This window comes from Pteropus alecto, unplaced genomic scaffold (assembly GCF_000325575.1).
Source record: "Pteropus alecto unplaced genomic scaffold, ASM32557v1 scaffold5, whole genome shotgun sequence".
NCBI classification, from domain to species: domain Eukaryota; kingdom Metazoa; phylum Chordata; class Mammalia; order Chiroptera; family Pteropodidae; genus Pteropus; species Pteropus alecto.
In genome coordinates, this window is record NW_006441953.1 from 21,087,304 (window position 1) to 21,114,501 (window position 27,198).

Sequence of the window (27,198 nt, forward strand, 5' to 3'; positions counted from 1 at the left end):
TCTTCTCTTCCCATGACTTAAACCTAATACACACCCAGACTATATGTGGTTCCCTCCCCAACCCAGGCTCTTTTCATTCGGCCCTACACTCAGTGGCTTTGCCTGGAGCCCTTTCCATTAAATAACATGCCGATCCAGCTTTTCATGATAGTTTCATAACCAAAATAATATGTCCATGCTTTTCCTTGTGTCAAATGAATATCAAAATTGAAAATGTGAAGAAACCAAATTTCAGTTCTCGGCTCACATTCAAATCAATTTACTTTAAACCAAACGCAAACTGAATGTGATGTTCATTTTCACAAGTAATTGTTGAAAAGCCAAATTTGGGCAGATTGCCTTAAAAATCAGTTATTTAAATAAGAATAACTTAAGGCTCCCATAAAGTGATTCTGCCTCACCCCCCGATTTAAAAAAAGAAGTGAGCACAAATGTAATCCCCATCTTTCGTGCATAAAAGCAGTGATCTACACAGAGAGAATTAAATCTTTTTATGTGTTTCTTAGGAAACTGTATATATAAAACTTTTTGAGTTGTGAAGTTGTGAGCTCTCTGTGAATGTCACATCCAGTTCTTAACGCAGACATAGCAATCACATTACATAGCCTCAAACATCTCTCTCTCTGTGACCCACTTGCCATACCTAATAAAAATATGGCAATTTAGATTTTTAAAAGAAGTACTTTTTGTGACGCAAACTGCTAAAATGGTGACCGGTTCTCACGGCCGCCTTGGAATGAATGTTCAGCTATTGCCACCTAGTGATCGCATTCAGGAGACACGAGGAGAGTTGGCTTCATTGTCCAATTAGGAGTCTCCCGGCTCCCATTATTTCCTATGATAAATTGTTAGCTGAGATGAAGTATTGCAAATAGCATTTGTTTTTAAATTAGAGTTTAAAAGTTGCATTCATTTAAAAAGTAAATAAAATTTTATACAAGCTGAGATGCATTTATTGCAATTTCCCTATTAAAGAATTGAAACATCAGTATTTGAAGGGATTATTTTCTCGAACTCAGCTGTGAATTTCTCTTGAGGGGAGAAGCTGCCTTAGCCATCTTTGTATTCTAGATAACTAGTAACGTGCCTGGCACGGAGTAAATGCTTGTAAAGTGCGTGCATCTCATTCCATCTTGTCATCTGGGCTGCAGTTTCATGAGGTTAGGGTTTGGGGATATGTTCTCATATTTCTTAGCATGATGTTTAGAATAGTTGATTAGCACAGGAATGATGAATCTTTGATTGATGTGCTGAACATTGTATGCTGTCCATTTGGTCATTTGGCTAAGCGTTCATGTCATTCAGCTAATTAATGAAGTCCTACTTCAAGCATATATTGAATAGCACTCCACACTAATAGTGTTGCTGTCAAATTGATACGAAATTCATCAGTGAAAAGTAATACAGCTATTTTTTTTTCTTCTTTAGCTCCCACATTTTGAAATGTCCAAAGTGGTTTATTTGCAAGAAGGTGGATGTCTCCTAGTTGAAATGAGATTGACAAGACCTATTGTCAACTTCTGGGACTTGCCTTTAAATATCTTTGGGGAAATCTATCAAGTGGCCTGTCTGTAAATCCATAGCTTTTTTTCCCCCCCTTTCTTGTTCATTTGCTATCCCTCCTGGAACAAGAGACATATGATCTGAAGGAGGTTTCTGTGACACAGTTGATGATAGAATCCATTCCTACCTTTTGCAGTGGCTCATTTATTCTAAAGTTAAATATCAAATTGAAGAGGTTAGGGAGTTGTGTAGAGGTTTGTTGTCCAGCTCAGGGGACTGTCAGCAGCAGAAACTCTTCCTCCCGATTGTCTGCCGTTGTGCTTGACAGTGAAATTGTTCCTCAGGGACACCTTGTCATTACTCATTCCTTCTCTGTCACTTTAAAAGATGTATCTTTCAGAGTTTCCTAGGGCTTCTCAGGTTTACCTCTGGTTATTTACAGATTCTACAAGAGATGGATGCTGTAAACGCCGAGAGTCCTGCCTTTGATATTTTCAACTTGTATTTCTATTGTAATAGCTTTGGAATATCAGACACTGCAAAGATACAGGATACAAGTGGCTTAAGTTTCTGACACCTATAGATAAATCATCTCGCCAAAGCACAGCATCTCGGAATCTAATTTGCTGAGGGTTTGGAGTTGTCGTACAGGGAATATAGTTCTGTTAAAGTATTTGAGAATCCAAGCATTAGCTGTAGAGCAGAAAGTGGTGTTAATGATGAAGTTTGCTATTACTGGGATCAGGTTTCCTAGGTTTATGTTTCAATACTGCTCCCCCAGCTTGGGCAAGGTACTAACCCTCCCCACACCTCATTTTATGCAAATAATCAGAGTACCTACATTCTAAAATTCTTATTCCCGGAGAACAGAACTTGGTATGAGAAGGCATTCAAGAAATGTTATTAGTGTCCTGTTAATGATCAATAATAGCATTAGTATTTGTGTATTTGTAGTCATATTGTTAGTGATTATAAGAGATTTTCTTCCTTCTGTAGAGTGTGATGGTCTGCTTGGTTCGACCCACACTGAGTGTCCAGGACAATGATTTCTTGTCCCCGGCTCCTCCATAACAAGCCTCCTTTCTTACCCAAGACACCTGCTGCTAGAGAAGAGATAAGACTGAGGCAGAGGTCCTGGGGTTGATAAGAGAACTTGCCAAATTCAGTACCGCTGGGGATCTCAAAGAAGTCATTGAGGCTGACTCTCCATGACTTTGGAGGCCCTGTGACTGCAGGTGAGAGCTCCAGCTACAGAATTATTGCTTCTATGAGTCCAATATGATCGCTCCCCTTAATAATGGCTTGTCCCATGCTGAGCATACACTAAGTGACTCATGGCATTACCTTATTTAACTAGACTTATTGAGGGAATCACTTCGTAAATTATGTAAATATCTAACCACTATGCTATACACCTGAAACTAAAAGAATATTGAATGTCAACTGTGATCAAAACATATAAAAACCATTTATGGAGATAATGTTTGTATGAAGCGGCGATTATAATTCCTGTTTTAGTGATGAGGCAGTGGGTTCAGCAAGCTTATATAACTTGCTCATTGTCACATGAGAGTATCAGCGACACAATTCCAACCTGGGTTTATCTATTTCTTGATTCTACAAAATATTGAAAAATAAATCACCTTGTTCATTAGGTACTATGATTAGTGGAAAGAGTTCTGGGCAGGTATAAAAGGGAATGCTTATCCAGAGCTTACCATGGTTAGATGCTCATTTAATGCTCACAGGGAGACACCCTCATTTTCCTCATTTTATAGATGAGGAACCTGAGGCACAGAAAGCTGACCCCAGGTCACATGACTAGTGTCAAGTAGAGCTGAGATTCCAGCCTAGGCTGACTTTGGTGACAGCCACATGAGGGCCCCAGTCTTGGCAAGGGCACTTTCTAGACAATTACTGGGCAGCTTACTTGACAAATCCAGATCTTGGTTTCCTCATTTGTAAATTAGTGATTTTACCTGTTATATCCTCTTTAGAAGCTTTCTATAAGAAATAAAGCACATGTGTACAAATACTTTCTAAGTTCGTAAAGCATTATAAAATATGGTCATCTATTATGTTATTATTCAGTCCTGTGCAGTGTGCAAATCAATGCAATATACATAATATATATATATTTTGGAATGAACCTATTACTTATTTTTTCCTATTACCCTCCACTAAGTAAATAAATCAACAAGCAAATGCATAAAATAGGTCCCCTTCTTTGTTTTAAGTTTTGAGGTGGGCAAAAAGTATATAATGAATTTGGCCTTCTTGAAATTAATGAAGAATAATTTTACAAATAGACAAGAAGCTTCAAAATGAATGTAAAGGTTTATATTCAAGCTTTTCAAACAGAGATACAATCTATTTTTGTAGAGGAAGTCATCACAGTTTTCATGCTCTTTATTTTCATTCTTAATGCTGAACAAGTGTTTTGTTGTTCCCTGTGACTTTTTCTTGAAATCTGGTCACCTCAGGGCAGTTAAGGATGGGTTTGATAATGACTGATGCAGCTTCTGCTTTGAGTTGGGTAGTATATGTGGCACTTAATTTTTAAAGTTAAAAAAAAACAAAAACAATGAAAGACAATGGTACAGGGACGTCGATACTAGATTCTTTAAGCTCATTCTACCTTTGGCCTATGTAGTGTAGTCCCCCTGGACATAGAGAAGTATTTGAAGAGATAAAGGAACTTCCCCAGTGTCTGTTATTGTGGTCAAGTGAATCGGTGCTCAGCTGAGGCCCGTCACAGGCATCTTATTCTCCTTTTGGTAAATGCTGAAAATCCTGTGTGTGTGATGCACCTTGACTGCTCGAGGCTCATTGATCTCCTTGGGGTCAATGCCAAGGTTTCAGTTTATTTGCATTTTCCTTGTGCCGACAGTATTTCTGCTCTCAGCCCCATGCTCTGTCCCTATTCATTCATTCCACAGGTGTTTATTAAACCCAGTAAACATTTTTGGATGATAACAATATGAAGATGAAATATTGCATCGTTTTTAGCCTGGAGGAAGGCAGGAGGAAGGAATAAGGAAAAGAAGGGAGGAAGAGAGACTGATTTTATGAACACCGGCTATGTGGCAGATGGTGACTTGGATAGCTTCGGGCATTAACTCTTTATCCTCATAAGAACGTATAAGGTAGATGTCATAATCCTTTTGTTTTGATGTGGGTGTCAAAGTGATTAAGTGTGACACTCTTAGAGACACTTGGTTACTTCTTGTAATCTCTGGCATTTCAGCTCACAGTATGTCATGTCCTGACCTTCCAGGAAAAGTTGTCTGACCATTGTCGGTTATAAGCAATAGAAACCCATTCATAACTGGTTGAAGGAAAAAGAAAGATTATTGACATTATTGTTTCATGCAACAAGCAAGTCCAAGGATATAGCCAGCCTCAGAGGCTCCCCTGAACTTCACTCTCAGCTTTTCTGTTTCTGTTTGGCCTGTGGGTCCCTTCATGTGACAGTTCTAGGCTTACAGCATCTCAATGTAGTGAGCTGAAAGGAAAAGCACCCTCCCCCTCCCCCCCAAAAATTGTGATGCTTCTCTCTGTAAGAGAAATGTAATAGCCTCCCTTTTGAACTCAACCCTGGCATATGACTTGCTTTGACCAAAGAAGTAAAGTGTGTCTCTTCCGAGAGGTAGATTTACGAATCAGGGTGTGCTTCACCATGATCTTTTATTTTCCTCCCCCTGAAATCAGAGAAGCCTATGTCAGTTCGGGGACTCTGAGTGACCGTAATGAGCAGAGTCTCCACGTTTACTCCTGATGGAGGTGTATCTGTACTTTGCTGTTTTAAGGTGCTGAGATTTCCTAGTTGGTTGATACTACAACATAACTCAGCCTGCAATAGATTAGGGAAGGATACTAGCCTATCTGGTTCAAGTATAATATAATGCTTTGTATACTGACTATGGCCAGGTAGGTGGCATACTGAGTAATAGCCAAAAGGTAAAAACAACCCAAATCCCCATCAACTGATGAGTGGATAATAAATAATGTGGTATATGCAAGCGATTGAATACTCTTTGCCAATATAAAGGAATGGGGTACTGATTCGTACTACAACATGGATGAAACTTATGCTATGTAAAGAAGACCACATATTATATAATTCCATTTATATGAAATGTTCAGAATAGGCAAATCCATAGAGACAGAGAGTAGATTGGTGGTGACATAAGGCTTTGGGGAAGGGATTCTGGGTTTGATACCTAATGGGTAAGGGTTTTGTTTTGAGTGATGAAAACATTCTAGAATTGATTTTGTTGAGTTGCACAGCCCTGTGAATATACTAAAATCCATTGAATTGGACACTTTAAATGGGTGAATGCATGGCATGTAAATTATATTCCAAAAAACAAAATTGGGGTGAATGGGGTCTGAACATCTGTGGCTCCCCAAGTGATTCTGATACACAGTAATTGTTGACAACTACTAGTTTTAATGGACTCATCTCTACTGTCTTTCGATCAGTTTAAAAGACCTGCTGTTTGGGAGGGCTAGGATGGGGTTGGGGCGGTCAAAAATATATCTTCAGAGTTCACCGACAATTTCATTCCTGTTTCACTCAGATGATTTAACTTAAAAGGCCCCTTGGTTACAAGGAATGACTTGAAGGTTGGAAATATTAAGTTAATGTCAACTCAACATTGACTCAAAGATAGTTGACAAAATTTACTCTGGTAAAGAGTAGAAAGAAACTAAATTTAGGACATGCTCATCATAAAATAAGTGAAAATGCTATGTGAAGGACCCAAGAGTTGTACTTGTTGATGATAAATTCTGCATTTTACTTGATGTATTTGGATTTTCATCAGGTTATTCCAAATGAAAATATATCTTCAGGAATAAAGTGTTTGTCTTTATAGTTAATACTCAAGATTTTTGACATCTACTTATAATTTTTTTTTCACATTAAAAATATGTCATTATGTCTGGTTTCAAGAAGATATGTATTTGGCAGGTTGACATCTTAGAATGTGAATAAGCCAAAGGTAAAACCACTAACTTCCAATGCATTTTTTTAACTGCCAGTGTTTATTTAAAATAGAAACATTTATTTTTCAAAATTAGAAAATATTTTTTCTAGATTTAAAAATTATTTGGTCATTTGAAAGGTTTATAAATTACTGTTACACATGTAGTGATAGAGCACAGAATTTGTTGGAGTCATAGGATGTTTATATTTATGGATGCAAATATAGCTTTGTTTAAACAAATATTTCTACAAAGGTTATAATGAAAAACAGCAGCCCCTTCTCCTAATTCTTTCAACTCCTTTTACTGTTTCCTTAGTCAAATAATATAGTTATAATACTGCTTCCCGATCTTTCCGTTTTGGTTCTCTCTTGGCAGTGGTTTTGGTCTCTTTACCCGCTCCTCCAATACGTGCGTTTATAATATTTTCATCTTTCTACTGTCATTATGTGATCGCCTTAGATAAATAAACCTTTGTGTTGATATTATTATGGCTACAAACGCTCATGTTTGAAGATGCATGTAATGATGCTTATTTCCTTTTCTTAACATCTTTTTCTTTCCTTGGAGATGATGTCTCCTTTTTTGATTTGCTTTAGTTTTATATATATTTTTTTTATTTTTAATTTATCTTTAAACTCATGCCAAGGATCATGATCATCTCCCGAAGCCAGGAGAGAGGCATGAGATGGACTCTTTTTCAACCTTCCTGGGGGAGCCAACCTTGCTGACTTCCTGATTTTGGACTTCTGGCTTCCAAAACTGAGAGGATACGTTTCTGTTGTTTTAACCCACCCAGCGTGTGATGATTCGTTACAGCAGCCCCGGGAAAATAACACAGGGTGCTATGTTTCTGAGGGAAGCATCTTCCTGTCAGGCCTGCAAACGATGCGTGTGGCTGCCAGCCTTCTGTGAACCGAAGCTCATGTGGGTGGATGGTGGAAAGGCCTGGAGAGTCTCAGTATTCAAAATAAACACTTCCTCTGAATCCTCCCTATATTTAGTAGGGTGCCCTCACCTCAGATACATGTGTTTTTTCCTAGTCCTGAAGCCCTCAGTTTCACCCTTTCCTATAAAAGTGTTCCCAGTCTTTGGCAGATGAGGGTGATGGCGGTGGATTGCCCAGCTGTCATGAGTAAATATAGACCCCGCGGGGAGGTTTTGCTGGTTCTTTTCAGTCCCTATTCACCACCAGTGCCAGGCAGGGTGGGGAAATCCCCGAATGTTTGAGAGTCAGGCCGGCAAATCACGTTACTTCTCAGTTTTCACACCGCTTGCTTAGGAGTTCAGTTCTCAGGGTATGAAAATCAGATTCCATACATCCTCACGTTTCCCAGCTGCCCAAATTTTATTCCATCCTCTTGTTCTGTGTCATCCTTTGCTCACACCATTATAAAAAATTTTATGCTTTTATTTCAGTGATTTCTTATAGAGGAAATGTGTGCATTTGTTGCACTATCTTTAACTGAAACCACAGATGTGTTTTTATCATATTTACTAAGCATCTGAGTCTCTTCTGAAATCAGTGTCTTCCAGAAATGGTGACATGCTTTTTCTTGCAGACTTTACTTTTCCGGAATGATTTCCCTCTCCCTCTGTCTGTCTGTCTCCCTCCCTCCTTCTCTCTCTCTCCCTCTCTCAATCTCTCTGCCTTCATTTATAATTTCTCTGGCTATAAGATTCTTGGTTGATTTGTTTTTCTTCAGCAACACATGCGCACTTAACTTCATATATATGTATTCTAACTATCCTTGTTTGCTGTGTGGCCCTAGATAGATATTATATTTCAGCATCACCACTCCAAGTATACAATACCCTTAAAACGATCATAAGTATAAAGGTGAAAGCAGGATGCTTATGCACATCTAAATATCCTTCTGGAGTCTACAGCCATGCCACCCTGAACAAGCCCGATCCCATCTGATCTCGGAAGCTAAGCAGGGTTGGGCCTGGTTAGTACTTGGATGAGAGACCACCTAAGAAGACCAGGTGCTGTAGGTGTAAAAAATTAAAAAAATTAAAAAATAAGGGATTGTAAACTGACAAGGTCCTTGCAATCTGTAAGGTCAACCAATGGTTGCCTCGCCTAAATAAATAAATAAATAAAATAGAAATAAGTCTCTGTCTGAGGGAACAATGTGTTTTGTTTTCATCACGGTGGAAACTTTATGGCAGACAAAATAATGGATTAGACAATAGAGGGAGGAGTCAGTCACACCACAGCAGCAGGTTCTAGTGTGTGACACAGACGGACAGAGACACGTGCACAATGTACACACACATGCGCATACGTTTAATCCTCGCAACTATTTTAGGAGGGGTGCTATAGCACCCTCCCCATTTTACAGATGAGAAAACCAAGTCAAAGAGAGCTAAGGATTGGCCCAAGGTCCCACACTGAGTAAGTGACTGAGATGGCATTTGCACACGGGCAGCCTGGCCACAGAGAAGCTGGCACAGAGTGGGAGCTAAATAGATTTAGTTGCTGTTATTATCATTATTATTATTTCACATTATAAAAATTGAAAATTTTAAAAATTATCTTAGAGTACATTTGGATCGCATCGGCTAATCTCCCTCAAAAATCGTATTTTTAGATTATGCCTTCACTTTTATCAGAGGATCATAGTTATGTGAAGTGTACTTCTACATTTGCTCTAAAAATGTTGCTTTTAATATTTTCTGTTACAGTATGCAAAATCTCCTTAGTAGAGCAACACAAGAAAATAACTTTTTTAGACTTTTAGGTTTAAGGAAGACAAACATACAAAAAGGAAAACATGTAAGCATAGTTTCCTTTGAGAACTTGCTGTGTGGCCTCCATTTTAAACATAAGAGTTATGAAAATTGAACTTTTCTTCTTTTTGCCTTGAAACTCGGTCTCAGAGGGAGAATAGACAGCTTGACCGGGTAAAGCCAGGGCACAGTTTTGTTTTGTTTTGTTTTGTTTTTGTATTTATCATTGAAGGACTATGCTTCTATTTAGTGATTCATAATAATCAAACTGCCATTTTTCTCCCCTGAATTAGAATATGTAGTCTAACCATGATTATAGTCTAAAATTACAAATTTTATAGGCAAATCTTCCTCTGGTTTGGCATTTAAAGTAAAATTTCAACTTCTATTAATCATATATATCTTAGTTTGTTCAAGCTGCTATAACAAAATGCTATAGACGGTGACTTATAAACAAAAGAAATTTCTTTCTCACAATAGAAGTTTCTGGGGGCTGGAAGTCCAAGATCAAGGTGATGGCAGATGTCTGGAGAAAGCCAGTTTCCTGGTTCATAGATGACTGTCTTCTCCTTCCTCCCTCATGCAGGGGAAGGAGTGAGAAGTCTCTCTTAGGTCTATTTTAACAAGGACACTAATCCAGTTCACAGGGGCTCTGTCCTATGGCCTGATTCCCTCCCAAAGGTCTTACCTCCACATACCATCACGTTGGGGGTTAGGATTCCAACGTGGGAATTTAGAAGGAGTGTCAACATTCAGTCTGTTTGAAAGAGGAAAATTATAAAAAGTATAAATTTGTGATAACATTATTTAAGAAGTAAAAGACTGAAAAAAATATATATAAGCAAAGAAAGTTCTATGTTTGTAATGGGTTCATTAACATAGCTGAGTGACAGAGTATATATTTCCTTGTCTATAAATTATCAGTCATTTGCTAGTGGCAGAGTTCATAATATGAGTCTTAACATATATAAGATTGTGTGTCTATATAAGTGTAATGTGATCAGAGGTGACAGCAATTACAAGCCCTTTCATTGGTATGTCTGGTGATGTAGCTTATCCACCATTGCATCCTACTACAGAAATAGTAGAGTGTATTCATAAGTCATAGTACATCTAGTAAAAAAAAAAATCCCCATTTTTAATCCTATTTCCTCAAAATGGTATGATTTGTGGATTATGAGGATACTTTAGTGATTGTTTTATATTATTAGAGTGATTAATTGATTATTGATGACTGTCATTGAGCAGGACAAGCTATTATCCAGGTGTGTCTGAGAAATATAAATACATAGTCGGGTAGAGACTGAAACATCTTTGTGATCATTAACTTGCATTTCTTCATTTTATGTCAGAAGAAAAACAGACTCTGGAAAGGATAAATCAGATGATGTTCTGTAGGTTACAGTGTTGCTAGAGCCTCATTCTGTGATTTGTTTTGTTCACTACACTTTCTACTCCACCATTTTATAAATGCAGGCACACCTTATACTACAAAATTCATGTTAAAGCAAATTCTGGTAGAGAATGATGGGCAACTGGGCAACCAGTTCTCTGCCTCGTGTGCCATCTCATTATTTAACCTCAATAATAGAACCTTGCATTTGTTTCTGGTTAAATTTATGGTTAAGTTTCTAGTTGATATAAAATATGATTTTTATTTTATGTTGATAATTGAAGAGAGTTTATGAGCGTGAAGATGAACATACTATGCAATCGAACTAACGCATTAATAATAAGCAATTTCTTATAATGTCCTCAAAATATTTTGCACATCAGTGTCATAATTCACACAGGCACAGAAAAGACAAGTGACATGATGATTAACCTTTCTTCTTTTACCACATAACTTTAGGAATTTCCATGGGAAAAATATCCAGATAAAATCTGCATGTATAGAAAAAAAGATGTGACTAAATCAAAATTTAAAATAATTATATATTAAAAAATATCATGAAAAAAATGAAATAATATATGACTAATAAAATGAAATAATATATAACAAAATTAGCACTTTTCATGTATGTTTTAAGTAAGTTGTTAATTTTGTTAATTTCTTCTTTGTTACAATATAGACATTAAAACAGAAAACCTGGCATAGACACAGAAATGCAGAAATAGAAATGCAGAAATAGAAAAGGCCAGTAGACATATGGAAAGAAAATGTTCACTACTCATTAAATAAATATAAATAATAACAGCATCCCATTTTCCTTCATGTAGCTTTTTACAGCATATAAAAAGAAGTGCTGGTAAGAATGTACTTTTTATAGGACTGTTAATTAGTATAGACTTCAAGAGAAGTCTCTACTAAATGGTACATGTGAAAATATACATGAAAAGCCTTCACGTTTTGATATTCTTTGACTAAGCAGCTAGATCTCCAGTAATCTTTTTTTATATTAAAAAAATTTATATTATATTTTAAACTATTTTTCATATTAAAAAAATCAGAGGGGAGTCCAGAATTTTTAAACCAGGATATTGCTCTACCCTCCAAAAAATAACATAAAAGAAAATTGAAGAAACCCAAATGTTCAAAAATAAAATGATGTATCATATGATTAAATATAATGTAGTCACAATAAGCATATTAAACTACATACATTTTGAGAATACGTTTTAGGTGAAAAACATCATATTACACAGTTGTGTTTTTTAACCTTGTTAACCAGGGATTGTCTCTGGGAAGTAGGAATAAAGGAATTATTATTTTATTTGTGTTTTTCTGCATTTTAATGACTATATGTAGGTTTTATAATGACAGAGTGATACTTAATAATTTTAAATAGGCAATAAACTTTCCTATAACCTATGGACATCTAGGAATATAGAGTGAACCAAGGAAAAGAGTGGTCGTGTATGGATTTCTCACGTGTAAAAGTAAATTTTGGTTCCGACCAGCAGGTGGCAGTAACAAGCAAGCAGTGTTTTTGGGAATGAGGGACAAGGCTGGGGAGTGAGAGTTTTTTTTTTGTAGCTGTGCGGAATTTTAACCATAACAGCAGAGGGTGATGCTCTAGTTTATAATCATTTGTGTACTTAAATCAGAATTTATCTTCAAATGTAAATGTACTCAGATTTCAAAACAGTCAAGCAAAACACCTTAGAGGAGTTTCTAGGGAAAACAGCATCTGTATTTTATATGTTTACTTGCTTATTTTATTATTACTCATTAACATAGAATTGATTAGTTTGCATTAAAAATACGAAGCAAATTTTAAAGGTTAAGTCTTAAAAGATTTCTAAACATGTCTCATAATCAATCTACTTATTTTACTTAAGTATATTTTTAATCTCAAATCATAAAATTTAGAAGCTTATTACGATTTTTTTTTAATCCAGGCTTTTAGGGAATACTAAAACACACACACACACTTTAGTATAAAGTTACTATTTGATGTAGTATTTTATATTACTATATTTCTAATTCAGTCAATGATTACGTGCTAACGATGGGATCACCGAAGGGTTCTTGCTTGCAGGTTTGGTGGCATTGATTGGTGGTGTAACTAAGATTGATTTTCTGTATGACACCGTGTCTCTTGATTTCCTTGTAAGGAAGAATGTGTATAACAACAGCAAATTCTTGGAAGTTGTGTCTTTTCCAACGATCACTTTTGATTTCCTTGACCTGAACTGAGTTCTCCTGTACATACTACAATAGATAAGTCTGTGATAAATTTGCTTGCGTTGGCAGTTATAATAAGATGGTGTTGGCACTCATGTTAAATCGTGAGTGTATTTCAAATCAATTTCTGAATCGAATTGTGTTTATTAAGCTCCCACTGTATATATTTCTCTGTGGCAGTGGAAAAACCACAATGAATCTTTCCTACCTTTTGAAGTATATCATTTTATTTTGTAAATCTGCTCTCATTCCAGACTTGTGAAGTTTTTTGATAATTGCATTTTGAAACAGAAAATAAGTTGAGACTGAGGCTGGGTTCATTAAACTCAGGGTCACGGAATTTATAAATATTGCAAAGTTGGAAATAAAACCAGCGGCAGCGTCCATGCTATTCTGAGCCTCCTTCCCCCCCACCCACCTGAACTGCACCTGCTTCCTCACGGTGTCCCGGACTGCTCTCTGTCACTAAGTCCTTCCCACCCCACAGCTTTCCTCTAATCTCTGCTAGCCCTGGGCAACCCTGTAAAATGTACATCTTCCTCCCATTCTCGGAATAAAAATCCAACATTGTCACCAGGGTGTGCCCAGCCCTGCATGAAATGGCTCTGTCCCCTATTTGCTCACTTGGCTCCAGTCGTACTGGTCTCTTGGTTCTTTCATAAAGTACAATCCCTACTAGGGCTTTGCCATTGAAGTTTTCTCTCTGGTCCTCTTCCTTGCCTCTTAGGTGTCACTCTGCAGGACAGATCCCCAAACCTGCTTCCCTGTACTCTCTATCCATCGTATCCATTTACTTTGTTGTTGTTCGTTTGCTTTTGTTTTTGTTTTTTTTGCAATGATTGCTACTTGACACAATCCAAAACATTGTTTCACGGTGAATTTTCTGCCTCTTTTACTAGAATGGGGTCACCAAGAGAGCAGGATCTTTGTTTTGATCACTACTATATCTCAGTACCTAGAATATGCCCAGTAGGTGGTAGACACTCAGTGAATTTCTATTTACGTAAGTGAATGAATGAATAAATAAAACCTGCACTTTCTGACTCCCAGCCCAGGACACCACAGATCCATTTCCCCAGGGGTAAAGTAAGATTTTTGTTTTGGGGCTGCCAGCCTTTGACTGAGAACATTAAGTGGAGCCCCTTGCTAGCTCTTTGCTGTAGGGCAAGTCAGGGAGACTTTCTCTTAATCTTCATAGATGAGACATAATAACCTTTGCTTTATCCACTTTATTTAAGTTGTAGGAAGATCAAAAAGGAAACTATTTTAGTAAAATTTTGCTAAACTCTGAGAAACTAAGCAAAGCAGTAACTGTTATTTGAGAATTTTAGGTTTACCAATTGAGCACATGTGCTTTAGACTAGCAGTGAGGGCGGTAAAGAAGAACCTGGGGACACCTCTTTGCAGATTTGGGGGACGGTTGAGACAACAGAGATTGGGAGCCCAGGGTTTTGAAGACAAATGAACTTTCATGGAAGTCTCTGTTCAGCCTCTTGAAACCTAAGTGATTTGGGGCAAATTATTCAAAGTCTCTGGGTCTCAGTTTCTTTTTGTGTAAAATGGCGCAACCGAAGCTGTCTTTTGCGTTATTACGGAGGTCGATGCATGTCACACACAGTGCTTTATTATTATTGCAGGTGAGGTGGCCTGCAATAAACCTTTCAGAGTCCAGTGATGACATTCTCTCCTTTCTTTATTGGAAACCTAATGATTTTTCCTTGGGTCTTCCCACCAGTACACATTGGCCCAAGGGAATGCACAAGCAGGAGTTTGCTGTATAGAAAGAAAACAAATAGTTTAATATTCAGTTGGCTAATACGGAGATGAGGAGCTTACGAAAATGTGACTCCGAGATGTGCGTAGGTTATAGATTATATAGAACAAAAATCACAAGACACCGTGGGTTAAGGGTTCGGGGCTGTGCTGGGAGCTGATTGGTCAGAGGTGAGGTGAGGGTGATCTATCATTTCTTCAGCTCTTGAGGACAGCTGTCTGGTTTCATGGGGAAGAAGCCAGGGGGTTGTTCCACCTTAGGGATTAGGGTCTGAAACATAACTTAGGTCAAGATGTTATCTTTAGCCTGCCGGAGGTCCAGACCGTGTACCATTAGTCAGATCCTGTCCACTGTCTTCTGCTGCCTCGGGGGTTGCTGGTTTTCTGGGGGAGAGGCTGGGTCTCCGAGAGGTGTACATATATACAGAGAGGGATATGATTTCTAGAGCTGGGATTTAAAACTAAATTTAATCAAAGTCATAGGGACCTTCGGTTTCAATTTTTACAAAACCTATTGTTCAGACCACCACCTGCACCATTAGCAGGAAGACACCTGCGATTTCCTGTCTTTCCACTTCCTTCTCTCATTCCTATATGATCCAAGAACTCTCACCCATGGAGGGTTAGTCCCATTTGTAAACTAGGTGAACTATTCCAGTCTACTGCTGCTGTTACATGTTCTTGCCACATGGTGTCGCTGCTGCAGACGACTCCTTTATCGTCCAAAAGCCACTTGTTTACTTGCGTCTTTTCCTAACTGCCCTCCTGCAGTTCGCTGTTGTGCTTGGACTCTGGGGGGCCAGCTCTGTCCTCACACACACACACATCTTCAGTCATTTCCCCACAGCCTGGGGATAAGGTTTCTGGGTCCCGAGGTACTGCCTGCGTCAACCACATGCCGTGCTGAGGAACCTAACCTCCTCAGTGACCCCTGGGGTCATGTCCAGCTAGGTCACCATCCAGACTCATCTCTCCTACGGAGTGATCCTCCCTGTGAAGCAGCCCATCGGTTTGGGATTGCCCACCCTCTCCGCAGGTCCAACTCTGCATCATTAGGGGAGGAAGTCGTTTTTGCTAAGCAACGGCAGCCTGAGCACACATACACACAAGTCTTTTATTATTGCCTTTTCCCAGAGCTATGGGCATTTATTTGCATAATTAATAAGGCCGCTCGAGTGACCTTATAAGACAAAAGGAACTTAGATTCTCTTGATAGTAAAAAGACAACAGAAACGACAACATACCTCATCTTAAATTTCTATTAATATTATTAGTTTGCCATAATGATAGAACAGTCACTGATAGTAGCTCGACTTAACTTTGCGGGGACGCTAGGCTCCACCAAAAGAAGGCGCAGCTGTGAAATGGGTCTCATGGAATCACTGCTTCAATAGGAAGCTTTTGAGAGGAACAAGAGGATTATGACGCGAACTGCAGGGCGAGCCCTCCTTCCCCCGTCACAATTCTCTCTCAGTGCCTTGCTGTCCGCGTTCCCCCTTCCAGCCAGGCTGGATGGTTGAGTGGAGTTTCGGCTCTTACCACGTCCGAGAAGCTCAACGTGCACCTGGCCAGGCAAAGGAGGACAGCGACCGCGCCGCTGGTCCCAGTCTTCCTCCTGTCCGAGCCCGCGGTGGCAAGGGCAGCGGAGGCTGCTCAGGCTCCCATGCGGCCCAGTGCGTTCAGGGCGTGCAGCGAAAGCCTCAGTTAGTCTCAAGGAGCAAATTCACCATCTCTAGTGTCTTCTGGGAGGCAGGGCATTAGCTGGCAGTGGTTTATATATTCAGCCTTCTGATCCTGGCCAGACATAATCAATCATCACCAACTATAGGTACACACACGCATAGGGCACACTTTATTTTACTTTTATATAAATAAATCACTGAAAACAAACACCCTAGTGTCATGATATAGCCCAAGGCACTTAGTTCTGCCTTCCAAATGATTCTAGCTCCTTTAGAACTTTCTCATTGGACTTGTCCTGTAGCTGCAAACTCAGCGCACTAATTGGCATTCACACGGTATTGCCACCGTTAGCGTTGGCCTTTTTTCCTTCGGAGTTTGTCTCCCTGGCTGGTATTAGAGTCATGTTCCTAGAACTGGCAGTATGAACCCTCTCTTTTCTTCGCACAATTGTCTGAAATAATTTACTTATCTCCAGCCATTATGGAAAATGCCTGCTTATCATACAAATGTGATTTCTTTTTCTGCAAGTCTATAATAAATCGAATCTCTTCTTACTGTTTTCTCCCTGTTATCCCAGCTTTATCTACAGAATCATATTGTTCATTACTAAAATGTATAATCACATTTAGACCAAGTGATCTAATTGCATAAATTTTCTTCTGATCTGGAGTTCCTGGCACTCAAGTCTCATTTCCTAGCAAACCTATTATAACCCAGGGGCTGCTTCCAAATTTTGTATCTTGGCTCAAGGTTCCTTTTTCAAACCATAAAAGGCAAACTTGAGAGTTTTTACAATCTGAGATAAATCAAAGATTGTTCTTCTTCCTTTTTGCCACCTTCATTTATTTAATGAAAAAAGAAGGATGCATGCACCAACGCTGAAATGAAAAATTTAGGATCTAATGTAAAAAAAGCACTCTACTTGCATTTTTTAATCCTAAGAATAACCAACTGTGCAAGTTTAGTTTTCATTATCCCCTTTTGCTTAGAAAATTGAGACTCAGAGAAAAGAAATAACTTGCCCAAGATTAGTCGGCTCAGGGGACAGACCCGAGCCCTCTGTACCTAACATCTCCGATTCACGCCTGGTCCCCAGGGGACACTCAGAGATGGTGACTTTACTCTTTAAGACCAGCTAAGCCTCTTGATCCTCACTTCTAAATGGGCTGTTGTTTTTAGTAGCCAACGGAATAATATGCAGTGGCTGGAGTTCAAAATTTAAACCGATTCTTTTTTATTAAGTCAAAGAAAAAGAAGAGAATTAAAAAACCTTTCTTGTGGGAAGAGAGTAAAGCCAAGGGTGTTTGTTAGTTACAACTAGGCTGACCTAGCAGTTCACTTCGTCACTGGCACCTTGTATGTAATAAGCAGCGGATGGCTGGCATATGCTGTTATGTAGGAAAACTACCCAGCCATGGGCTTTGTTTATTATGACACACAGTCAACAACAATCATTAAAATGATAATGGGAATAGACAGATAATTTGGGCAATGCTCTTCCCATTTCATTCGTGTGAACTCAACCGTGATTCAGGAATTGTTATCCAATGAACCTGTGCTTGTTATTAGGGACACATTCCTGAGTGTCCTGACAAGTAAGGGAATTAGATCAGTGGTGCATTCATCCATTCATTCTAGAAGGGATTATTAAGCATTCACTGCGTAGTAAGCACTGTCCTAGACAGGAAGACTTACACCCAGTCTGTCACCTGGGGATGACAGATGTTGAACATCAGAGCACTTCTCAAATCATCTCAGGAATCATCCCTTTCCAATTATCTCTCTCTCTACACTCTCCCAACTTTCTGAGGTCCCTCTGTATCTCACTCTTATAAAGATTTTGTGATCATTCATTCAAAGAAAGAATTGTGACTGAGAGCTTGATTACTGGTGAAAGAATCTTTTTGCCCCAGTCCACTAATAACATTGATAAAATGTTTAAATGTTGGCCAATGGATGCTATCTTTATTTATAGTAAACTATTGTGGTAAGCTTAACACTTCAGAATAAAATAAAATAATGGTGTCCTTGCTTATTTGTTTTGGGTTGATGGTCAAAGAACAGTTTACTTAGCTTTGCTCTGAGGCTCAGCCAACCAAGAACAGCTATTTCTGTTTATAATGAATTTTCATTAGTATTCTATAAGTTGAGACCAGCCCAGATGTACTGAGTCTAGTACTGTACTAGACACTGGAAGAGACATAGGGAAAACAGTGTGGATGAAATGGAAAACTAATTGTAAAGGCCATGTGGTAATAGAAAATATAAACATTAATTTAGGTATAAATATAATTAATTAATTTTAACAGCTAAATTTAAGTACTGCTTACTGAGTAAATGGATGAAAGTTTGAGGAAACACAAAACACAAGTCTATAGAGAAAATTTTAAAAGAAAAGAAGAGCATGTCTAATCTCTGCATTACTCTAATGCAGTGCTGTCCAGTAGGGTCCGTGTGGCTAATGAGCACTTGAAATGTACTTGAATTGAGACGTGCTGTATCAACGTAAACCACACACACTGATTTCAGAGACTTAATACAAAATAGTGAAATAGCTCACTAATAATTTTTCTTATTGATTACATGTTAAAATAATATTCTGAGTACATGGCACTAAATACAATAGCTTATTAAAATTAATTACACCTATGTCTTTTTATCTTGAAAAAATGTGGCCAGTGGAAGAATTAAAATTTCCCGTGTGGCACCCGTGTGGCTCTAGTGTATTTCCACCTATCATTTTGGGGATTATTGCACATGGAGATTTATAATCCATTCTTTTACATTTAAGATTATATCACAATTTTTTTTTCTCAAACCATGATTTTTGAGTAATTTTGCAAAAATACATCATGTGAATGGCCAGTTGTGTGTGTGACCACAACATCCCGTGGTGCTCCCATTCATCCATTTAGGTCACTTCCAATTGTAAAGTAAGGATTTAAAAAAAAAAAATTTATTTTTAACTAATACCATCTCTTCCCCTCTCCCACATTGCATTAAATTTGGAGAAGATAAATCTAGACAGTAATAAAAAATTATATAGTCTCAGGATAGGAAGCGTTTATTTTACTGTTATTGTGAATTTCTTTTCTTTTTTTTTGTGTGTGGCTGTTTTGGTTTCTTATTTTACAAACATATATTGAACTTTCTTTTTTATTTGAACAGAAGAATTTTATGTTTTCCATTTTATTATGTCATTGTATGAAAAAAAAAGTATTATAATGGCTATACAGTGTTCTACTGAATGGCTGTATCATGTTCCTATGTTGTTGGCTTTATATTTTGAATCCAATTTTGAAGAATTACGTGTAGTGGATCTTTTTTCCCTCCAAATTTTAGATAATTTCCATTTGTTCACTGAACAAGCCTCAGATGAGCATTCAAGAAAAAGTACTCAAACACTGTGTATCCCATCCTAATAACTGCCATGCTTCAATTAAGTTAAAGTGTTAAAGAGTTCAAGGATGCTTTTTGCAGTTACAGTAAGTAAGACCTCCTACCTCCTCGTTTTCTTTTTCATTTTGCCATCCTGCCAGAAGAACACTGTGTATTAATAAAGTCAATCTCCAACAGCCCATCATTTTCCTATTTAGCAAATTTAGAATATACGTTAATAAAGACATGCATTTAATTGAAGCTTGACTATAAGCCAGTTTTTCCATTGTTAATAATTTTTAGCATTAGTGCGTGGGTTGGTATGAATGAGTATTTTTTACCCATTTTAACAGCACAGTTGCTACCAGATTTTTTCTGGTGCTTTGTGATGAGCATCAGCAGAGCACTGAGCAGTCATTCACTGACCCATAGGTTCTGATCACTGACTTTGGTTAAGTTTGGGCTGTGGAAGTGAAATATTAATAAAGAAGCTTGGGGCAGGGGAACAGGTGGGCTAAATTCTCAGCAAGGAAAACCATGAGTGATTGAGATGCTGAGCGAAGTAATGGGTGAGGACATTGTTCATATTTATATTCAACATTGCTGCTAGCGGCACACTCTTCTTGGGCCTGAGCGAAGCTGAATAGGTTGGTTTAAAGCCTGTAGTTTCTTCTTTTTCAGGTGAGACATTACAGGATATTTACATTAGTAAAAATAGAAAAGAGAGCAAAGAAATCAAGAGTGGGAAACTTGAGGAGGAGTGGATTAAACTCAAGCAGAAATGAAGAATGAGGATTTTAATTTATGTTGTGATTCCATTTCCCCCAGGTCCTCAGCCCTGTTCAGGCAAATATTTAATAGCAGGTCACAAGATGTGGAGGCAAGAACATGGATGTGAGAATTCTGGAAAGTTAGGCTGTCATTCCAGGTTCTCTGCTATGTGACCTCAGAAAAGTTAATTTTAATACATCCCCTATGAGGACTCTAGACCCCTCAGAATTCAACTCTAACATGAGAGGCTGAGCCCAGGTCAGGGTCTCCTATTGCACAGACTGTTTGCTCAGGCATGACTCCCTGAGACCTGGTATTAAAGCCATATTCGGGAGTGGCTCAGGGATCACATGTGTCCTGATTCATAACTAATTTCTGCGAAGAATATCCCGATTACGCTTCTTGGACAAAACCATCTCAGGTGATCTTCTCAATTAAATAGTTTATAATTCTTTGACTGCAGAAGATTTGTGTGTCCTTCCAACATAAAACCAAGAAGATTCAGTTGAATGCTTTCATTTAAAAAAAAAATAGGAAATGTATTAAAATTACTCATGCGATTTGTAAATGGCATGTAAGATACAGCCTGTGTGGACTGAAGTCCTATGATAGGACTCAGACTTAGGGAAATGTATAAGTCTATCAAAAAGGGAAAACTTATGCAAAGCAAGGGTTCTTACTTACCATGTCACTGTGTTGCCAGATTTAATTAATATTTTTAAATCTTCAGAAGTAAGATACAGAAATGGCACAAGTGATTGTTCTTAGTGTTAGGGAAACTTCATGTGGGGATGACTTAGTCCATCATAATTTCTAAGTTAATGGTCCTTTCTTTCATAACCATCTGAGCCTATGCTAATATTCTATCATGGCAGATGTCAAAGCCATGGGCAGTACAATAATGCCTTGATGAGAATTACTCTGTGCCAGGACCCATACAAAGTGCTTTACATAACTAATTTCTCATCCAAAGCCTAATAGGTGGGTATTATTATTTTTTTTTAATCATGCTTATTTTACAGATTAGGAAACTGAGGCACAGAAAAGTGAAACACTCACCCAAGGTCACATTGGTAGTAAGCAGCACAGCTCTTTACCTGATAGTATCACTGATTATCCTTTGAGAGTCTGCTTGGCACCAGGCACTTTGCCAGAAATAGTCCTTCCACGATCTGTGTCAGGTGTGTTTTATCAGTGAGGTTACTGAAACTCCTGTTGCTTAAATAACAAGGCCGCTGTCAACCTACTGATGATTCTCATAGTTAGGAACCTTTCATTCCAAGGAACATAATAGGCTCACCTCCCTTCCGGAAATTGTTATACAATGGTAGGTATTCCTTTTCTTAAAAGAAAGTGAACAGAATACACACATCGAAATCTGGATCTCCTTTATTGCTATAGAGTTGCAGAGATGGTACATTGCAGAATGTCAGAAAATGCATCTTGAATGGGCTTGTGCTAAAGTCTTGCTGATGAGTTTGTACATTGCGCAGCTGGCTAGTTATCATCAGTTAGGTCAGAGCTCAAACCTTCTTTCCTCAGAGAGACATTCTGCGATCATCCTTATGTTTAAAGCACCTCCCTAACATACACGCTCGCACATAACCACACCTGCAGTTAATGTCTGTTCATGTTACTTTGTTTTACTGTCTTCAGAACATTTATCACTATGGATGTTGTCCTATTTCCTTTATCAGGAAATAGTTACACGAGAGCAGAGTTTCTGGTTTTGTTTACCGCTGTATCCCCAGTACTCTGATGTATCTGGGACACATAAAGTGCAACCTAAATTTTTTATTGAATGAAATTTGCATGTTCTTATTGAAAATATTAATAACCCCACATTTTTTATGACTGTTTCCTATGTGTCTCGCTTTGTGTTAAGTACACGTTTTCTGAATTTATTTCTAACAATAAAATTAGGGAGTTGGTCCTATTAACCTTGCTTTGCAGAGGAGCAAAATAAAGCATACTGAGGTCAGATTACTTGCACAGGGACACACACACCTAGTGGTTGAGAGCCACAAGCCAACTGACAGAGGCCATATCCAATACTGACCTCCCCTGTGACAACAAAAAGTCCTGAACAGTTTGACCTACTCTTTCGTTGATTTTCCCAAGAAGTTATTTATGCGGTTTCATTACTAACTTTGTAGACATGATTCAAATTCAACTAACATTTATTGAACACACCCATAGCTTATGTGGCAAACATCACTCGTCTCTCTTTACAAAGGAGAAAGGGAGAGTTCAGGTAAGTGATGCTGATATTGCTGACAACTGGCAAATCCACAGCACAAACTCAGGACTGTTGATTCCAGGTCTCCTGCTTATTCTGTTTTAAAATAGCTGAGTCTCTTCTTTTAAGAGACATAGCAGCACCAGCTGTGCATTTCCTTACTAGCGTTTTCAAACTAAATATCGAGAAGAAGAGTTATCTCATGTTACATATTGTGATTCCATTGTAAAACGCTGTCTGGGGACAGATAATATTTGAATATAGATTCTTGATAGTTATTTAGTCCAAATTTATACATGAATTGATTTTCTTCTTTGGCAGAGATCCAACCTACACAAAGAGGTGTCTTGGGTAATTTTCCTATCTTTTTTTTATCAAAGTGAGTTTTACATTTGCGTTTCAATATCCCTACCTGGCAGCTGACAAATTTCTGGAGCTTTCATTGATTTGCTTTCAGGATAAAGAATAATTTGAGGAGTAATTCAGAAATACCAAAGCAGATTTGTGCCCCTCTTAAACTAGTCAGGTAGTTACTAATGTAAGAAACATGCACTTGGAATGCTCCCATATGAGAAAGAGAGGCTGCTGTTGAAAGATATTCCTTCTAATACTTACCTCAGCTATTTTAAATGTTACCTCTGTGGAAGAATTAAACAGCAAACGAACAAGAAAAACATCTCCAGAAACTAAAGCCAACAATCCAGGTTCCGAACGGACCAAATGAAAGGAGAAATGTTTCTTCATTTCTCTAGCAATTGGGAAAGAAATGGAGCAATGAAAATCTGTGTTTTTAGCTAAGTATGTCAGTTGATATTCCTTTAAGGTAGACTGCAATTTTTAGGTTGTCAAGCAAATATTCTGATTCTAAAAAGAGAAAAGGGCCCATAAAATTAAAAATGTGTTGCATTCCCTAGGCTATTTTAGAGATGGTAGAACCATTTATAGCTTCTGATAGAAACCAAGGAAAAATGTAATTTATTGTATCAGTTCAACCATAACATAACAGAAGATCATTACTATTCTGCTATAAGCGACTATAGAAATTGTGAGAAGCTAAATTTCTAAGATCACATCAGAGCTAGAGTATCAGTAAATGTTTTTCTTCTGAGAACTGTACTAATACAAATTCAAATACAAGGTTTCTGGTGAATATGTACTGAAGGTTAGCAATACTTTTATTAAAGATCTTTCATTAACTTCAAATTTTTTCAGCCAGATATTTGACCACTAGATGATTAGGTGATTTTCCTAAGAATGCTTGATAAGTTCATTGGTTATGTCTAAATAAATATTTGGGTGCTGCTGTATCTCCTCCCCCAAACTAACCAATTGATCAACTTGATCAAAACAAAGACATTGAAATTTGGAACATCTTTTTCAGTCTGTACACTTAGGATTTATTATAGTAACATGACTAGTGAGTCACTCATTCTACTTAAATTTGTGCCAGAAACTTCACATTCATTATTTCATTTCCTTCTGCCAACAACTGGGAGGTAGAGGGGAGGCAGGCATCACCTCCACTTCATAGATATGAAAACTGAGGTTGAAAAGTGAACAGCCCTGCATGACTCTTAAAGCTTTGTTCTTTCCACTTTCCCTCAATAGGACTCGTTTTCATGGTAACTCTGTGCAAGATGACCGTCAAGTTTTATTCAGAAGTTTTTCAGGATTCTATTTGCCGTTGTGCTGTTGCTTTTTCCTATATATAGTTTAGTGGCCTTTCCTTTCTTTAGTGTCTAACCCTCTCTAAGCGTCGGCTTCCCCATCTGTACAACTAGGATAACAGTTGTGATGAACGCTCATGGTTATTCATGCATTTGTCCATTCAATAAATATTTATGGAGCCTTCATAATGTGCCAGATACTCAGTAGTGAATTAACTAAGTTGCCTGACCTGTCCTAGAAGAAGGAGGACAGATAAACCAACAAATAAATAAACATGTGTCAGATGGTGCTATGGACTCTGGAGAAAAGGCAGGGTAAGACTGATGGACAGTGGTGGAGGAGGAGAAGAATGATGAGGCAGGACGGGTATTTTATGAGGTGATCAGGGGACTCTTTCCTCATAAGGGGACAGTTGAGCAGAGACTTGAAAGAAATGTTATTGAAAGCTCTAAGGAAAAAAAAAAAACACCGCATGTACAACTGCATTGTGCTTTGCAAGATGCCTGCTGTGGGAAGACGCAAGGTTTATTCTATTCTATTCTATTCTATTCTATTCTATTCTATTCTATTCTATTCTATTCTATTCTATTCTATTCTATTCTATTCTATTCACTTGTTTTATTGTGATAAGAACAACTTAACATAAGATCTACTCTCAATAAATTTTTGAGTATACAACGCAGTATTATTACTGTAGACACCATGTTGAATAGCAGATCTCTAAAACTTATTCCTCTCGCATAACTGAACTTTAATACTGATTAAGGCTCATTTTAAGTCCCCGGAGTGAGAGGTCCCTGAGAAGAGGAGATGTTTCTGATTTGTTCATTGCTGCATGACCAGTGCTCACAATGCCTGAGGAGATTTTCAGTACAATTAAGCTGTGGCTCTTTGAGTCTCTGCTTATTTCCTGATGGCTGTGGCAGAATGAGGGAATCAGAAGATGCAGGGAAGAGGCTGAAAGTGGATTAGGATGCTCTGAGGTAGCAGTCACCTGACCTACCTCATCGCAATGTCATCAGAGGTATAGACTCAGAAGGCTTTGGGGCATGAGCTTGATTCTAGTTTCAGAAAAGATGTGATGCTTCAATAAGAAGTTTCTTTAAAAGCAGCTGTGTAATATATAGAAAACACACAGGTTAAGTCCTGAGACCTGCAGACAAGTCCAGGTTTCCTTACTCACCTGGTGGAGGACACAGGAGGGAAGTGTGCAATGTGGGATTTAAAAGGCAGAAGCTTCATTCTTGTTCTAACTCAAGCATTCCATTGAGTTTCTGTTAGCTTGGTGGAAATAGCCAAAGTATATTCCTTAGAGAATATACTTAGAGAATTCCTGTCATTAATTCAATTACTATTTACTGGTGAATGCATGGGTCCAGCTCTTTGACTTGCAAAACTGCAGAGCATCTTGTATCCTCAGGTTCTACTTCCAAACTCTGGATCTAAGGCATGAAATCTGACAGTTCATGCTGTTTAAATATGGTGTCTGCCATGAAGTCCTTGCTGTTTTATTTGGTGACACCATATAGAAGTGATTGTCTCTTACATGACTTGAGGATAGTTAGCATCTTGTGGACCCAGAGAACATTCGACAAAGTCAAATGATCTATAAGGCATTCTCTTCAGTGGATTTGCTGATGATTTACATAACGTTCATTTTTTTCCCCTAGAATTTTAGCTAGTGTAAAAGACCTCTGTAGATTGTGTAACTTTTAGGAACCTCACCACACTTTACCCTGCACTGTTTAATTGCAGATCTTGGAAACACTCACTCAAAGATGTCAGACATTTAACTAAATTTCTGATTCAGTTTTGCTAAATTGCAAACATCCTAGAAAAAAACTGATAAACAGAAATGAGCCTCCAAATGCCTCTAGAAAGGCAAAACACTTGGAAAAACAAAAACCTCTAATTGCAACTGCACATTTTATGGTCAATAAAGTATTCAATATGCTGTGCAGCAGGAGTATTTCAACTGAGAGTCAAATAAAAATAACTGTGCATGTGATAGCTCAATGAAAAGTTTCTTTCCTCAGCAAGAGATTAAAAAAAAAAAAAAAACTCAGCTGTTTCCAGCCTGGCATATTTGATAAATTGCTTATACAAAGAGAATGTGGATTTAGTCTAGCTAAAATAAAACAAAATAAACAAATTCCTTATAGTAGGCTACTAAGGAAAGTTATGTATCTGATTCTGATTGGTTTGGGATTATTTAAATAAAATTTCTCTTAAATATAAGCCCCCACAGACTGACCCCAGGGATCTTTCTTCCCAGGAAGGAATGGTACTTCTTTCTTATCTCCCTACCTTTCTTCCTTCTCTATTATCCATCCATCTGTCTGTTTATCCATTCATCAGTCCATCCATTTATCCACCCTTCCACCATCCTTCCATCCATCCATCCATCCATCCATCCATCCATCCACCCACCCACCCACACATCCACCCATCTACCCTTCCACCCTTCCACCCATCCACCCTTCCACCATCCTTCCATCCATCCATCCATCCATCCATCCACCCTTCCATCCATCCACCCACCCACTCCTTCCACTAATGTTCCCTAAGTATATAATGTACCACATTCCAAGTCTTGTGCTAGTCAATATTCTTTTTGTTCTGGTGGGGAAAAAACAGTCAGGATGAGTAAAGTTTTGTAAAAGCTCAGATGGGAACAGCTAACAGCCTTAGGGAGCTGGCAAAAGCCACGCAGTAACTTTTGAGATGATCTTGAAGGAAAAGGGGTTTTTGCCACCGTTGAGTTATTTTCTATTAGTATTGCCACCTTTTCCTGAACTTGTTGCACCTGGAGTTCATTAAAATCTTTTAT

The 27,198-nt window shown here is 38.1% G+C and overlaps 1 protein-coding gene and 1 non-coding gene across 3 annotated transcripts in view; both read left to right on the forward strand.

Annotated features, from left to right (window-relative positions):
• KCNIP4 (potassium voltage-gated channel interacting protein 4) overlaps window positions 1–27,198 on the forward strand; it is a 950,399-nt gene that overhangs the window by 118,602 nt on the left and 804,599 nt on the right. The window lies entirely within an intron of this gene.
• On the forward strand, window positions 8,375–8,493 carry LOC112485537. The gene has a single exon (XR_003048503.1). It is a non-coding gene; the product is annotated as a 5S ribosomal RNA (ribosomal RNA).